The sequence below is a fragment of the Quercus suber genome, unplaced genomic scaffold (assembly GCF_002906115.3).
Source record: "Quercus suber isolate HL8 unplaced genomic scaffold, Cork oak 2.0 scaffold_353, whole genome shotgun sequence".
Classification (NCBI taxonomy): Eukaryota; Viridiplantae; Streptophyta; class Magnoliopsida; order Fagales; family Fagaceae; genus Quercus; species Quercus suber.
Window position 1 is genome coordinate 740,633 of NW_027069805.1, and position 17,561 is coordinate 758,193.

The 17,561-nt window shown below is 33.6% G+C and overlaps 2 long non-coding RNA genes across 2 annotated transcripts; one reads left to right on the forward strand and one right to left on the reverse strand.

Moving 5' to 3' along the window:
• Positions 1-3,069: 3,069 nt before the first annotated feature.
• On the forward strand, positions 3,070-5,211 carry LOC136061799 (uncharacterized). Its single transcript, XR_010623667.1, has 3 exons — positions 3,070-3,239; positions 3,843-3,917; positions 4,975-5,211. It is a non-coding gene; the product is annotated as an uncharacterized LOC136061799 (long non-coding RNA).
• An 8,878-nt stretch (positions 5,212-14,089) lies between these two features.
• LOC136061802 (uncharacterized) lies at positions 14,090-15,141 on the reverse strand. The gene is made up of 3 exons (XR_010623670.1): positions 14,694-15,141; positions 14,379-14,473; positions 14,090-14,211 (listed from the first exon to the last, which is right to left on the reverse strand). It is a non-coding gene; the product is annotated as an uncharacterized LOC136061802 (long non-coding RNA).
• Between the last annotated feature and the right edge of the window lie 2,420 nt (positions 15,142-17,561).

Here is a 17,561-nt window from a genome sequence, read left to right on the forward strand (position 1 = left end):
TTACCGGAAAATTCTTAACAACCTAGAAGCCCCTTCACATCCTTTATTTGAGGTAAAAATTTCTAATCTTTTAGGTGGGTTTTACAATTTTGCTTAAGGTTATTTTTATCTAAACTCTAATAATGATACCTGTGTGATTTATGAGCATTGAAAATGATATTTATGTATTTATATGTATAGGTTTTGTATTGGTGAAATTATTTGATGAGTGGGTTTATGGTTTGTGCTAATAATGACTACTTAAGGTTTATGTATGGTGGAAAATTTATGGATTTTAAGGTATAACATGTGATGGTTGGTAAATCTAATTTTTACATTGCCATTGGGTTTATTTGGAGTTAGTTGAAGTTCTAAATTTCTTGTCTTGGAGGATATTTTGATTTTTCTTTCATGGGTCTCTTAATGATGTAGTGTAAATTTTATGGAAGCTAGTCATAATGTTGAAGATGATATTAAATAGGTTGAATCTATAAATTGGAGTTTATGCCTTGTGAATCAATTTGTTGAGAAACTTTGGAAGTGGAATATATTATTATTGAAGAGGTTAAATACTAGGCTTGCCTAATTAAGTGTTTATTTGGCAATTCTTAAATTGTAGCTAAATACAATTTCAAACTCTATGCTTATTGTGATAGGTTTACTTGGTATTGTTTAGGTTCTAGCTAGTCTCCTTGGAACTTGGAGAATTAGGCTTTTGCGGTTGCGAGGTAAGTAGTTTTTTAATGAGATTTTTTTTGGAAAATAACTATGTTGCATAAATGTTGTTTTTGGGTTAGACACACTTTTGGAAACTACCTATGGAAACTATATTTTCCTAAAAACTATTGTGTCGTAACCTTAATATATATATATATATATATGCGCATCATATTTGGTATTGCATTTGGAGAAATGCATGAATTGTTGATATAGAAAAATGAGCATATTTTATTTAATCTTTGATATGGAAATTATGGATTTTATGGTATATTAGAAAATTTAAAGATGCTTATCTTGTCTTGTTATGTGAGAAATTGATAGAAAATCTCTTGACAAGAATGAAAAAACCTTACAAACTTTGTAGAAATCAGATTATTTAAGGTTTTTCTTAAACTATTTAGATATAAACTATGTATTTGAAAGTAATGTAACCTGTGAGCTTTATGTGGTTTTAACACCATGTCATGTGTGATTTCTCGATGATTACCCGATTTGGTTTCCATAGTCTTTGTGACAACGGAATCAGATTCAGGTTAGTACCTTTTCACTTTGGATGACGCGTTCTTCCCTGCAGCCCATAGGGGGAATAGCTTCTTGATTGTGTGTGGGTGAGGCTGCTACCCATGGGGTCAAAAAAAGACCACAAGCAAATGTGATCCTATTTGACGCACTCTCCCTGCTGCCCATGGGGGGAGAGAAAAACCTTGAAGGAGTGAGTGAGGCTGATGTTCATGGGGCCAAGAGATTGCATACCAAAGAGGATAATATCATGCGAGTTGTGAATGAGTGGATCCCCTAACCGGTTTATGTGGTAGTGTGGTATATTTGTGATAAATTATCGTATGTTAGATTTTATGGCTTTGGAATTATATTGTTAGTATTCACAAATTATAGTATATAATTTCAAGGTATTTACTTTGAGAAATTTTGTGTTTTATCATTCAATCATTCTTGTCATATCATATTATTATTATTATTGAAAATGAAACTTGCATTTCCCTCACCCCCATTAATTATGCTACTTACTAGGCTCTGTCTCATTCTATTATTTTATAAACTTTTCAGACTAGGCAACAATCTTTTGAAACAGCTTTTTGGTGGCTAACAGTAGTTAGACTAACTATTGGTGAAGGCTGAACTTTTGTGATGGAGATATTAGATGATGTACATCTTAGAATAGTCTTGACTCATTTTTTTGTACATTATAGTGGTTGTGACTTTATTCCCACTGATGGGACAAGCTGATGATATGTAATTATTTATTCAAACCTCTATTCTTTTGTGGTTAATGGTCCTTGTAATTATCGCATAGAGCTCTGACTTACTTTGAGAGTATATTTAATGGAATTATTATGATAATTCTTGATGTTGGTACTTGATATGATTTATCTGGATTGTATTGTCAAAAAAAAAAAAATCTACAAGTACTTTTGAGATGTTTTTCTCATGCTTTGGACCCTTTAGGGTTCGGGGTTGAGGTCTCTCCAGCGGACTCTTTGAATGTTCTTGTTGCTAGTGTTTTTGGGATTGAGAATGCAGTGTCGGTACTCAACATCACTAAAAATGATATCTTTATGAACATTGAGTTGAACAGGTCGATTCTTGAACACCCTTTAGGGTTCGAGGTTGAGGTCTCTCCCAGCGGACTCTTTGAATGTTCTTGCTGCTAGTGTTTTTGGGATTGAGAATGCAGTGTCGGTACTCAACATCACTAAAAATGATATCTTTATGAACATTGAGTTGAACAGGTCGATTCTTGAACACCACACTATTTCTATGCTTCCATATCAGCCATATGGCGAAGGGGAAGGTGATGTTCCATGGCGGGTAGCTATGAGCGTGGGTCACATTGCCTATGCAGTTATTATGCATAGAAATTTCTTAAAGGATTGATTCCTAAGCTATCCCAGATGCTTTTGGCCAATGGGCAATCTCTAAGCCCATGAAGAATGGTCTCGAGTTCCCTTTGGCAGAGTTGGCAACTGTTATTCACCTTGAGACCTTTCCTGGCAAGACAATCTCCTACCCCGATGTTGTTGTGAAGACACATCCACATTAAAAACTTAATGCGAGGAAGGGTATTGATTTTCCAAACCCATGACCTTGTGAACTGTCCTTGCTCATCACTGCAATCCATGACCAACACATAGGCTGATTTAAGATCAAACTCTCCACGGTTGGAACCACTCCAAACAAGCCTATCCTCCCCTCTTGATGAGGAGCCATTTGTTGTAACGTCCTAGTCAGTAAAAAAAAAAAAAAAAAAAGGTAGAGATCATATTTTTTTTAGGCCACACGTGCCCCACCTACCACACCACTCCCCACCACTCATTTCGATCTATCTCACCCTCTCATGTCTGGTCATATCTCTTATTTGTTTCTTTTTCTTTTCTTTTCACTTAAACACACTCCTCTCTATCACTCTCATCCTCTCCACCGGTACTTCCATACGACAACCACCATTTCCACTATCATTTTTCCGGCAAGATTACCGGAAAATTCTTAACAACCTAGAAGCCCCTTCACATCCTTTTTTTGAGGTAAAAATTTCTAATCTTTTAGGTGGGTTTTACAATTTTGCTTAAGGTTATTTTTATCTAAGCTCTAATAATGATACCTGTGTGATCTATGAGCATTGAAAATGATATTTATGTATTTATATGTATAGGTTTCGTATTGGTGGAATTATTTGATGAGTGGGTTTATGGTTTGTGCTAATAATGACTACTTAAGGTTTATGTATGGTGGAAAATTTAGGGATTTTAAGTTATAACATGTGATGGTTGGTAAATCTAATTTTTCCATTGCCATTGAGTTTATTTGGAGTTAGTTGAAGTTCTAAATTTCTTGTCTTGGAGAATATTTTGATTTTGCTTTCATGGGTCACTTAATGATGTAGTGTAAATTTTATGGAAGCTAGTCATAATGTTGAAGATGATATTAAATAGGTTGAATCTATAAATTGGAGTTTATGCCTTGTGAATCAATTTGTTGAGAAACTTTGGAAGTGGAATATATTATTATTGAAGAGGTTAAATACTAGGCTTGCCTAATTAAGTGTTTATTTGGCAATTCTTAACTTGTAGCTAAATACAATTTCAAGCTCTATGCCTATTGTGATAGGTTTACTTGGTATTGTTTAGGTTCTAGCTAATCTCTTGTTTAGGTTCTAGCTAATCTCCTTGGAACTTGGAGAATTAGGCTTTTGCGGTTGCGAGGTAAGTAGTTTTTCAATGAAATTTTTTTTGGAAAATAACTATGTTGCATAAATGTTGTTTTTGGGTTAGACACACTTTTGGAAACTACCTATGGAAACTATATTTTTCTAAAAATTATTGTGTTGTAACCTTAATATATATATATATATATATATAAATGCATCATATTTGGTATTGCATTTGGAGAAATGCATGAATTGTTGATATAGAAAAATGAGCATCTTTTATTTAATCTTTGATATGGAAATTATGGATTTTATGGTATATTAGAAAATTTAAAGATGCTTATCTTGTCTTGTTATGTGAGAAATTGATAGAAAATCTCTTGACAAGAATGAAAAAACCTTACAAACTTTGTAGAAGTTAGATTATTTAAGGTTTTTCTTAAACTACTTAGATATAAACTATGTATTTGAAAGTAATGTAACCTGTGAGCTTTATGTGGTTTTAACACCATGCCATGTGTGATTTCCCGATGATTACCCGATTTGGTTCCATAGTCTTTGCGACAACGGAATCAGATTCAGGTTAGTACCTTTTTACTTTGGATGACGCGTTCTTCCCTGTAGCCCATGGGGGGAAGAGGTTCTTGATTGTGTGTGGGTGAGGCTGCTACCCATGGGGTCAAAAGACCACAAGCAAAAGTGGTCCTATTTGACTCACTCTCCCTGCTGCCCATGGGGGGAGAGAAAAACCTTGAAGGAATGAGTGAGGCTGTTGTCCATGGGGCCAAGAGATTGCATACCAAAGAGGATAATATCATGTCAGTTGTGAATGGGTGGATCCCCTGACCGGTTTATGTGGTAGTGTGGTATATTTGTGATAAATTATTGTATGTTAGATTTTATGGCTTTGGAATTATATTGTTAGTATTCACAGATTATAGTATATAATTTCAAGGTATTTACTTTGAGAAATTTTGTGTTTTATCATTCAATCATTCTTGTCATATCATATTATTATTATTATTGAAAATGAAACTTGCATTTCCCTCACCCCCATTAATTATGCTACTTACTGGGCTCTGTCTCATTCTATTATTTTATAAACTTTTCAGACCAGGCAACAATCTTTTGAAATAGCTTTATGGTGGCTAACCGTAGTTAGACTAACTATTGATGGAGGCTGAACTTTTATGATGGAGATATTAGATGATGTACATCTTAGAATAGTCTTGACTCATTTTTTTGTACATTATAGTGGTTGTGACTTTATTCCCACTGATGGGACAAGCTGATGATATGTAATTATTTATTCAAATCTCTATTCTTTTGTGGTCAATGGTCCTTGTAATTATCGCATAGAACTCTAACTTAATTTGAGAGTATATTTAATGGAATTATTATGATAATTCTTGATGTTGGTATTTGATATGATTTATTTGGATTGTATTGTCAAAAAGAAAAAAAATCTACAAGTACTTTTGAGATGTTTTTCTCATGCTTTGGACTTTTTAGGGTTCGGGGTTGAGGTCTCTCCCAGCGAACTCTTTGAATGTTCTTGCTGCTAGTGTTTTTGGGATTGAGAATGCAGTGTCGGTACTCAACATCACTAAAAATGATATCTTTATGAACATTGAGTTGAACAGGTCGATTCTTGAACACCACACTGTTTCTATGCTTCCATATCAACCATATGGCGAAGGGGAAGGTGATGTTCCATGGCGGGTAGCTACGAGCATGGGTCACATTGCCTATGCAGTTATTATGCATAGAAATTTCTTAAAGGATTGATTCCCAAGCTATCCCAGATGCTTTTGGCCAATGGGCAATCTCTAAGCCCATGAAGAATGGTCTTGAGTTCCCTTTGGCAGAGTTGGCAACTGTTATTCACCTTGAGACCTTTCCTGGCAAGACAATCTCCTACCCTGATGTTGTTGTGAAGACACATCCACATTAAAAACTTAATGCGAGGAAGGGTATTGATTTTCCAAACCCATGACCTTGTGAACTGTCCTTGCTCATCACTGCAATCCATGACCAACACATAGGCTGATTTAAGATCAAACTCTCCACGGTTGGAACCACTCCAAACAAGCCTATCCTCCCCTCTTGAAGTTAAGATGAAAAAAGGAATGGACTTGGTACCCATAAGGATTAACTCAGGGAGTTGGAAAGATAGTTTGGACTAGTCCCACTTCCAAAGCCCAGGCCCAGCAACATCAACAACTTTCAATGACTCCTCTTCCTCTGTAAGAGGACCTTGAATTGCTACTCAAAGGGTCCTTTTGGAAAACGAGTTATCGTGCCAAAGACTTAGAGTACTATTCCTACCCAGGATTCATCTAATGCCTTTTTTAAAAACCTTCTATTACTTTATCATGGCCTTCCACACTCTAGAACATGGAAGTTTCTTTCTATTGTTGGAATTCAACCGATGGCTCATGCAATATTTGCTCTATAAAACCTTAACCCAGATTAAGTCTTTCTCTGATTGAAACCTCCAATTAAGTTTAGCAAGAAGGGCAAGGTTTTTCCCTTTGGCAGATTGTAACCCGAGACCTCCATCCACTTTGGGCTTCATGACATTTTGCCAACCAACACAATGTATCTTCTTTGCAGATTTTGATAATTCCCAAAAAAAATTTCGATTGACTCTATCATTGTTATCAAGAAGCTTCTCAGGAAACGTTGTGCATTGCATGGTGTAAGCAAGAGTAATGGAGGTAGAAGCTTGGATTATGATCGTTTTGCCTGCATAGGACAACAAATTAGCCTTCCAACCCGCTAATTTTTGCTTGATCCTATCCAATACAAAGTTGAGGTCATGGTTGCCAGCACCTTGATGTTTAATTGGAAAACCCTATATGTTCCTAAATTAGGAGTTGACTTGAACCCCAATATGTCATGAAGAGATTCCCTTGTATCAGTGTCTAAATTTAGGGAGGAGTATACTCTAGATTTACTGTCACTAATGGATTGACTTGATTGGGCACAAAAGGCATCAAGAACATCTTAGATCGTTTAGCAATTAATGTGATTTGCCTTTGCAAACAGAACCAAGTTGTCGGCAAAGAAAAGGTGAGAGAAGGCCGGTCCACCTTTTAAGCTTTTAACAAGGATCCAAATCTTGGAATGTATGTCTCCATAGAAAACATCAAGAGGTACAAACTAGCTGAGATATAATGCTCTTGGCAAGAGTTGTACTTAAATTTTTGTAATTGTATTAAACCATATTTTGAATAATGTGAAAAAATAATACTATTATCTTTTCCCAAGAAAATTAAATTGACCATGAGTTTCATTGATCATTGTAACCACTTTATTAAAAGTCTTGTATGATACTTCTTGGTGTTTCTAATAAAAATGTTCACTATTTTAATTCATCCCCTCCCAAATATAAAAAAAGGAAATAAGTCTTACCATAGTTATTATATAGAGCATTAATATCATCGTGCACCTTTAGCGTGATAGTCACTTCACAAGTATAAAGTTCTTGTGAGGTATGAGAGGGAGAGGGGTAGGAAAAGGGTGGAGGTTCAAGTTTCCAAGAGAAAGCTTTACATACATATACACATAAACTATGTTAGAATATATTTTCTACCTTATATATATAGGCGAAAACACTATTTTGGTCCTTACATTTTAGAGTCATAATTAATTTGGTCCATACATTTTGATAGCAGTCAATTTGGTCCCTATTATTTTCAACTTGCAATCAATTTGGTCCCTATCATTAAGTCATTAACGGAAAATGCCTATGTGGCAAACAGTTTGCATTATTGGCATGCTTAATATTAAAAAATTAAATAAGATGCTGACTTTTTTAAATTTTATGGCCACGTTAGCACTAAGATGGCAAAAATAGCCACATCATATTTTAAAAATAATTTTCTCTTATTTACTAATTTTTTTTTCCTTTCTTTATTTTTTCTTTTAGCTTTTTGACAATTTCTTTAAAATTTCATTTTATTTTCTAACATTCTTTACCGTTCTTCTCCAAACCCAGATAAGGTCTCCATCTCTCCCAATTATCTCCTTCTCCTCACCTTAACCACAGGTCAATAGCTTTAATATAGGTTACGTTATTTCTCACCACCATTGCAACTTCTCACAGGTCGATTGGAAATTGCGACCCTATGTGGGTGGCAATTGGAATATGAGCTGAGTATGAAAGTCACACAGATCACATGATGGGATTCACAAGGCGAACTCATTAGATTAGCATAAGCTTGTGACCCACTTAGGTTTTGTGCTTTGAGAGGAGTGGGATAGGATCTGCTATGCACCAGGGTATTAGAACCCAAATCTGTAAATGTTTTGGGCAAGTGGGGGATGTGGGTTTTTGGTCATAATGGCAAGAATAGAGTAACCAACAGAAGAGTGAAGTAGGGGTTGAGCAATTTATGGTAATGGGGTTGGCCTTGTTGGGAAAGTATCTACAAGCTTGGATTCCATGAAAGATAGCTTCTTGTGCTCATGGGTTTTTTCTCTTTTAGACTATTGACTAATGCATTGAAATTTTTTAGCTAAAAAGGTCCAAGCTTTTTAATGGATTCTAAAGTGATAAGACACCAAGCTCACACTTTCATTAGACAAAAAAGAGAAATTTGGAGTTGGGTTCATTGAGTAATTTGAGTTGGTATGCTGGAGAAACTTTAGTAGAGGTTTGATAGCTTTCTCAACCAAATCATCTCTATACAAAGAAGAGTATGAGTGCATGCAGATAATGAGAGAGACAACAACCTTATCTGGGTTTGGAGAAGAGCAGTGAAGAATGTGAGAAAATAAAATGAAATATTAAAGATATTGTGAGAAAACTAAAAAAAAAATAAAGAAAAGGAAAAAAATGGTATATAAAAGAAAATTATTTTTGAAAGATGACGTGGCTTTTTTTGCCATCTCAGTGCTGATATTGCCTTAAAATTTAAACAAGTTAGCATCTTATTTAATTTTTTAATATTAAGTATGCCAACAATGCAAACCTTTTGCCATGTGGGTATTTTCTATTAGTGACTTAACAGTAGGGACTAAATTAATTGCAAGTTGAAAATAATAGAGACTAAATTAACTGCTATCAAAATATAGGGACCAAATTGACTATGATCTCAAAATGTAAGGACCAAAATAATATTTTCGCGATATATATATATATATATAATTAAATGGAGCATTAATTGAATAATTGTTAATGTCAAAATACGTTTTAAATGTGGGATACTATTTTAAATTCAAACATAAGAGGTAGGAATTTATTTTGAGGATATTAATGTTGTATTTCTTAACACTACTTGCATAGTGCGTCTAAATAATTCATTATCGTTGAAGGGAAAGGTTTGGCAAGAAACTTTTTTTTTTTTTTTTTGAGAGAGTTTCAACTTATTGCGTTTGCTCCTGATGATATCTCTTTATTATTAAATCAAGACACCAATTAGTTTTTGGTATAGGCAAGGATTGATCCTTAGATTTCTTATACAACCATCAGAGACTTTACCAGTTGAGCTAACTAGAATCCACGTTTGGCAAGAAACTTGGTTTTTACCAATGGCTACAAGCCTACAACTCTTACTAAAAAAAATTAGCATAGTTACATATTTTGAAAATATAGTTTTTAGGTTATATGTTCTTAACATGCATATCAATTGTTTTTTATCAATAAGATGTTATTTACTATTTTATCTATAAACTTATTTTTTATGCATAATTTTAGACTATAAAAATTGAAATTTAAATACTTAATTGATAACATAGTTATTGATCTTTGATCTTCTGAAAATTTTGCAAACATGAAAGATATAAGAAAAAAAATTCTATCTAATAGTGAATTTATCAAAATTCATATCCAACATAATGACATTGTATTTGGTACTATGTTGAAACTTTTACTAAAAAGTAATCATAGTGAATGATTTTGCGTTTGATTCTTAATAAAAAAAAAATGATATCGCATTTGTAGAATGCTTTTTATTTTATTTTATTTTATTGATAATAAAGAAAAATAGATGGGTTGTCTTTAATAAATTTATTTTAATTAAATCATTAAATTTTATGTTTGTTGTCAATAGCAAAAAATGTTAAAATCAAGTAGTTCCCTCCATATTATATATACTACGACTAGGTGGTAAGATTAATTACCAAAACTCTGGTCCATATCAATATATATTATTTCAGGAGAAATGCTAAGTTCATAATATTTTTACAATATTTTCATAACAAATTCTAAATGGTAGATTGTTTTGAGTTGTTATTGGCAGGGCAAAAAAGTAATTTTAGTGGTAGGTTCAAATTAAAACCAATAATAACTAAATAACTATGATTTGTTGTGGAAATGTTGTGAACGTAGCACTTTTTGTTATTTCAATAAATCATTTAATTATTTAATTTGTCTGTCATTAAACTATGATGACTTTAAAAAGATTATTTTTTGTATTAACAAATTAACTATATTTTATTTTATTTTTGGCGAAACCAATTTACACTTTTGATTTTGGTGAATCTTCATCAAAAAATATATATTTTTAATATTAAAGTTATATTTTCTTTAATTTTATTGTATTAAAAAATATTGTTTAATATTTGATGGAGTGTATATATGGAAGGAAATATTAACGTTTAGAAAAAATTTATAATAAAGGACTTAAATAATAAAAATGAAACTTAAAGGATAAAGAGACAACTCTTCAAACTTAGAAGATCTTCCACATCAAACATCAGGTCGGAAAAAAAAAAAAAAAAAAAGGTAAATCGAAATTTAAGAGATTGCTCATATAAACAATCTACCAAGTACCAGATGCAATAGACACCGATAAAACCATCGATTAACATGGTTTCACCCAATTCTAGTCATGAACAGTATCATGTGGTCATCTCCACATGAGAAATTATAAGGTTTTTTTGGTGTATAAATAACATGGTCTATTATTCTACTAAAAGACACTCACCTAATTAAAATTGTTGAGTTAGAAAGATATTTTAAACAGAAACTGACTATTAACTCAGTAATTTTAAATAAGTAGGAGTGTTTTAGTAGAATGATGAATAAGTGACGTGGTCCACTATAAGCATAATATTATTTCTTCACATGCACGTAGTGGTGCCTCAGCTCAACCATAGCTTTATGCATTTAACATAATTATACAATATCATCAAAATCTTATGTACCAATATAACCATCCGTCAATATATATATATATATATATATGAATTAGCCTACAAACGTACATCTAATGTATATCAAAGTTTAAATACAATAATTGTAGCATTAATGTTTATGAACTTGTAAACAATCTATTTTACATTATTAAACAGACCACCAAAGCAAAGATAGCAATAATTTCCACCAACATTTGGGACCTCTTGAGGCAGAAGTGAAGGTTTTGGAAGAGACTATTTTTTTTTTTTTTTTTGCATGGGATGTTGGCATGAGGCAGTGTTTGAATGTGATTCAAAATTTGTGTCTGACGCCGTAAACAATATAGACGAGCCTCCGATTACTATATCTAATATTATTTTGGGAATCCAGCAAAAGATGCGAGAGTTCAGAATAGTACAAGTATGCCATGTGAAGCGGCAAGGGAATCGACTAGCACATGTATTGGTGCAATATGCCAAGAGTGTTGCTAGCTATGTAATATGGATAGAGAAAAATCCTAGTTTGATTGAGTTTGCTTTGACTGATGATGTATTGATTGTTTTTTCTTCTTAATGAAAGTTATAGTATTCTTATATAAAAAAAAAATGTTGGAACGGAATTTGGACTTACACCCATGTAAGTCCTGGGGGCCATCGACTGTCGGATTGCAGAATAGATGGGTTGGTCCCTTGGGCTTTGCTTATTTTTTATTCCTTCTTCTTAAAATACTTTATTCTGTTTCTCCAAAAAAAAAAAAAAAAAACCCTTTATTATGGTAAACAGTCAACACGTCATAGGCTAAAAAGAAAAAAAGGTTGTTTCTTTCAAACTGTGTTATACACTTTGAGTTTTTATAGACTAAAGCATAAAGTTGGTAAATATTGTATGCCTCGATGTGGAAGGAACTGCTACTACTGCATAAGATGTGCTATACTGCTATTCAAAGGCTCAGGCCAAGAGAGTCCTAGTCAATGGTTGTCTTTGCCATTGCCTGAAAGGTCCCAAGCAAAATAGTACAAAGCGAAATTAAATCTGTAAAATTGCGAGCCAAGTGATATGCATAATAAAGACTAGAACATTATTGTAGCACATTACATAATTACAATACACACATACTTTTGGCATCAAATCACCGGTGTGATCAAGATGCCCTTTATCGTAGCACATTACATAATTAAACTTTAGCACCAATAACAAACGTAGACATGCACACAAACACAATTATCCTACTGGTAAAGTACCAAAGAATAGTTCATAATATACCTATTTCAAGGATTTTTTTTCAAGGATCCACGGGAGAGCCACTACCCTCGCATGGCTGGAATTGGCTCTTTCGATGCATTTGACCAATCAGGCTCACTAGGCTTCATAGCAGGCTTCATAATATATTGGAACCTCTGAGCTGTGCCTTGGTACCACGATGATTGTGGCAGAATTTTAAGTTGAAACCATGTTGATTGTGATTGCAGCATTTAAACCTGAAAGATGTCTCCATGATCTTGGAACAGTCAGGACATTTTCTATAATCTGGGATCAATCCATCACTTTTTGGGATGTCAATGACGCGGCAAGGAAAACCGTCTTCAAAAAGTTGTTCATTATAGTGTTCCTCGAGACATACTTCAAAATCAGATACACTATCATACAAACACTGCCTCCATTCATCAAAGTTCTTCAAGACTGTCAGAACTGTTGTACCATAACCACTGAACACCAATCTAGCCCCTTTGCACAACACAACCCATCCTTTCTCATTCTACATTCTTTCGTTGATTTGGATTTCCTTTGTCACAGTGTCCACTTCGGTAACCATGTGAGACTTGTATAGGAAAAAGTTGTCAATGAGCTTCCAGAAACGCCGTTGGATGCCACTGTCCTTTCCCACATTGAACAATGAAATTCTTGCACCCTTTACATCATCATTAGCCAAGCCTGTTGCTTCCTTGCAAAATTCTTTGATCCATGTGGAATCCTTGCCTCCATAAAAGAAAATGTGCTTCTTCTCATTAACCTGATTGAAAAAGAGCAAAAATTTTATTTAAACCGGAACAATAAAATTTGCTTCAACCTACTTGCATGAATACATTTGTCTTTGTAGTTATTGGCCTAGAGGCTTATGCTTAAATTTAAATTCTTAGCTTCTTCTCTATTGTAATTATCAAATTATCAAAAAAATATCTATAATTATTGATTCTCCCACTCTTGTTAATATACACATAACTTATGTTTTATGTTTAAAATGTGGACATCAATAAAATTATGAACATTTTGTGTATAAATTATATAACAAGAGTGAAATTGAATAAATAAATATATGAGAGAGAGAGAGAGAGAGAGGGAGTTGTTGAATTTTTTTGTTATAATAGAGAGTTGTTGAATTTTTTTGTTATAATAGAAAAATATGAGGGGATAATTAGAGTGGCTTCTCTGCTTAAATGTTATCATAGTAGCATCCTTAGCCTTAAGTTTGGGTTTGCAAATAAGAGAACCATTGAACCAAAATAGTTATCCTAACTCTACAAGGGCACTAGTTGGCATTATTGAATTGTTTACTTCCTAGTTTAGTTTACTAGCAAGCTTTATATTGTTACATCAACTTTTTGGAAGATCACATTATTCTTTATATTATCATTGTAATTTTATTTATAATTCTGATTTTGATGTTTTTGTACATGATCGTTAAAACCCAAAGAACCCATTATTTTACTAGAATAAGATATCTTTAACAGTAGAGTAAGTTTGGTCTTTTATAAACGAATTACAATTTAATTCAATTGTATCTTAACTGATTAACATATTTTTATATTTCTAATGGAGATATTTAAGGTTTAAATTCCTAGCTTCTTTATCATTGTAACTATCAAATTAAAAAATATATATTTATTATAGATTCTCCCACTCTTGTTAATATACATATAACTCATTTTATGTTTTAAATGTGGATAACAATAAAAATATTATAAACATTGTGTGTATTAATTATATAAAAAGAATGAAACTGAATATATATATATATATATGTGTGTGTGTGTGTGTGTGTGTGTGTGTGAGAGAGAGAGAGAGAGAGAGAGAGAGAGAGAGAGAGATGAACTAACCAATTCGTTGGGAAAAACTTTGACTCGTTGCCTGTTGTCGCTGGCAAAAATTAGCGCCTTCAAGACCTCGGCAATGTCAAGCGGCTCTTTTAAGAATCTTATGAGCTTCCAATAAGCCTCTATTTTCTCTGCATTGAACAAAAATCCCTGGTCAGGATTTTGCGCATGTTTAAGTCAATTGGAAATATAGTATTGCAACATATCATGGTAGCACTTGTTGGGAAAATAATGTAATAATGGAGGTTGTAACCACACGCTTAATTCCTTGTGAGTAAAATCAGCCTGAATGACTAACCTATTTCTTCATTGCAAAGTTGTATATGCAATTTTAGTTTGCCATGGATGTCGTTAATTTTCTCAGAAAACTGCGAAAGTTCATGTGTCTTGCTCCTGAAATTGTGAAACCATGGTTATATACTTACATTAGATTTGTTAAATTTAAAGTTAAGTGATTAAATTCACAATTTTCAAGCAATTTAAGTTTTTTCAGACAAGTGATAAATTTATTATTAGAACAGAGGTAGTGAACCCTCCTCTTTTATAATGGTGATATGATAATTCTACTAAAATAAATTTAGCATATACTTCACATTTCTAGGTAAGGACTTACTCATCTTTAATGAGACAACACATCCGGTCGTGCAAGCTACAACAGTTATGATAGCCAGAAAACATATATTGAGCTATTGTTCATGGCCATTGAGAGTGCTGGTAGATCATTTGGATTATACTTAACAGATCGTTCCTCCAAGTAACAATGCAATCAATGACATTCAATGTGTCCTTGATCAGTTTGTTAAGTTCAACAATTGCACCCTTGTGTTTATGATCAATGCTTGGCTGTGTTAAGAGAGCAGGTATCCCTTTTAAGATCCCCAATGACTTGGTGAGTTGGTCTGATGAGTGAAACTGATCGAGGTGTCTGCAGAAGTCTCCATAGTCCAAAGCTAAGGCCGCAAGTGTCAATACTGCCTTCGCATGCCATGAATAATCTTTGAGTTTTTCTAGTATTGACTTTGTTGTTTTGTAAGCAGTTTCTACACCCGGATCCTTGCATGCCATCTGACATTACATATTTCCCTTATGAAAAATGCCTACGTATAGTGTATGTAGCAACATGATCACATTGATATTAGCATTTATTATTTACTCGGTACTTAAAGAGGTACATATATATGCTTTTGTATATAAACTATTGTGCGTATTTAAAGTGAAGGGTAAAACGTAGGTACAATATCTTAGGTACTGTTACTTAAGTTCTCCACTTAAATTTTAACCATGTGTCCACCTAATTAAATTAGCACAAACGGTGTAAAACACTTTAACGTCAAAAGAGAGAAGGAAAAAAAAAAAAAAAAAAAACTTCAATTCTCTCGTATTCGTTTCAAAAAAAAAAAAAAAAAAGTTCTCGTTCTCAATCTCCTCTCATCTATTGAAGACCATGGCTGAGAGCTCTAAGCTTTGCCGTTCACCACTCATCGCTGCCAACAGTAGTGCCTTGCTTTATCTCAACCTCTCTTCTCCCTTCTCTCCCTTTTTCTCTCTCTCCATCACTCTCTATCTATCTCAATCTAAATAATCCTAAACTTCAAGACCGATTCAGATTTGCCATCGCCACCAGATCTGCCACTGCTACAACCGGCGGTGGCTCTTGAAGTGAACTGGTGGCAAGGTTAATGGTGGATGCCTTTTAAGTTTTCTTTCCAAACCCATAAGAATGGGAGAAGAGGCCAGCCACGACTGATGTGCTTAAAATAAAGATGCAAGCAAATCCTTGCTGGCCTTTCTCCAAATCTAACTTGGATTTGTTCCAGTGAACATTACCTCTAAATCCTATCCTCTAGTTTTGAAATTATTTGTCGAGATGGTAATGTTCCCAGTGATATCATTTGCTGGATCTATTTTGTCTATCAAATACCTCTTATTTTAATTGGATTTAAAACCAAGTGCCCCATAGTAGTGGTGTTTTTTCACCAATCTAAAAAAAGATCGGTGAGCTGCAACAAGAACACAATAAGCAAGGGGTGTTTTTATGGCTAGAAGGTGTTAGTCTAACGGATGGGTTTAACGGTGTTTGCTGGTTTGATTAGTTGGACACGTGGCTAAAATTTAAGCGGGGAATCTAAGAAACAATACCTAAGGTACTGTACTTAAGTTTTGCCCAAAAGTGAAATAGAATTGCTATTCTTTGTAATTGGAAAAATAATAAAGGTACTACCAATTTGTTGTCTAAAAGGCTTACAAAGTAACCTCGACATATGTGATAAGTGTCAAATCTATAGCTGATAAATAAAATTCTTAATTTTTTTTAATACCCTAACATTGCTCTTATAATGATATTATTTATACTATTAAATAATTTTAATGGTTAAGGCCAAAATTTTATACTATAATTATTTATTGGCATTGAGTCAGTTGGAACGCTAAAAGCAATTACAACTATGATTTGGTTGCCCCAGACGTGTTACCTTGGTAGCCATCACATGTATATCTTGGCAAAAAAAAAAAAAAACTCAAACCTTGCATTTTTCAATTTTTTAAAAAATATCCAAATAAGGTTAATTAAACCCCTCCTACCCTACCTCCCATCCCCTCAGCTCCTTCCCTCTATTCCCTCTTTCCCTTTTAATCCAAGCACAATGTAAACTCAAGAAGTAAATACAATAATTGTTTTTTAATATCAAAACACTATCACTCCGTATATATTGCTTTAAGTAATCTCACTGATGATTATTTTGGTCATACTCTAGGGTACTAAACAGCCACACACATGGAGATAAGGGTGAAAGAGCCATCGCAACAAGCTTCATTCCACCATATGTACACTCAAGGAACTTTCCTACGAGGTATACATTAGACAAAAAGAAATTATATGATGCGTTTATTTTTGAAAGCATCTAACTTTGCATGAGTTTGGTAAAATGCCCCAATTAAGAAGGACTCTTTAGTGATCAAAAAATTCCAATAAACATGAAAGTAATAGCATACATAAAGTAATTTGGATTGAAATCTGCTACAACACTAAATCAAAAGAGGCACAATCTTGATAAAAGAATACTTATAACTAATTGAAAATTACTCAATAGATTTGTTGAAGATCACTAAATTAGCCGTAATTAAGAAGATTTCTCTTAAAAAAATCCTTACAGAAGAACTACCATACATCTTGAGCTAGAAGGCATGTTTCCTTTAAGTTCTCTTGTCAAGATGCGCATGATTGTGTGTTCTTCCTCATGGTGCCAAAGCCTTTTCTAAAGGTATGAATGGTAACTATTTCCAATCCAAAACTACCCTTAAAAGCAAGGGCGGAATGTTTTGGGCGGGGGGGGGGGTTGGGGGGGGTGGTGTTTGTATTTGTTTCAACTAACTAGAACCTGTAATGCCAAGTGTCTTCTAGTTGTTTTATCCTTGACAAATGATTCAAACCTACTTTTGTCTCAAATTTTCCTATATAATGGAAAGTGTCTTTCGTGCCACT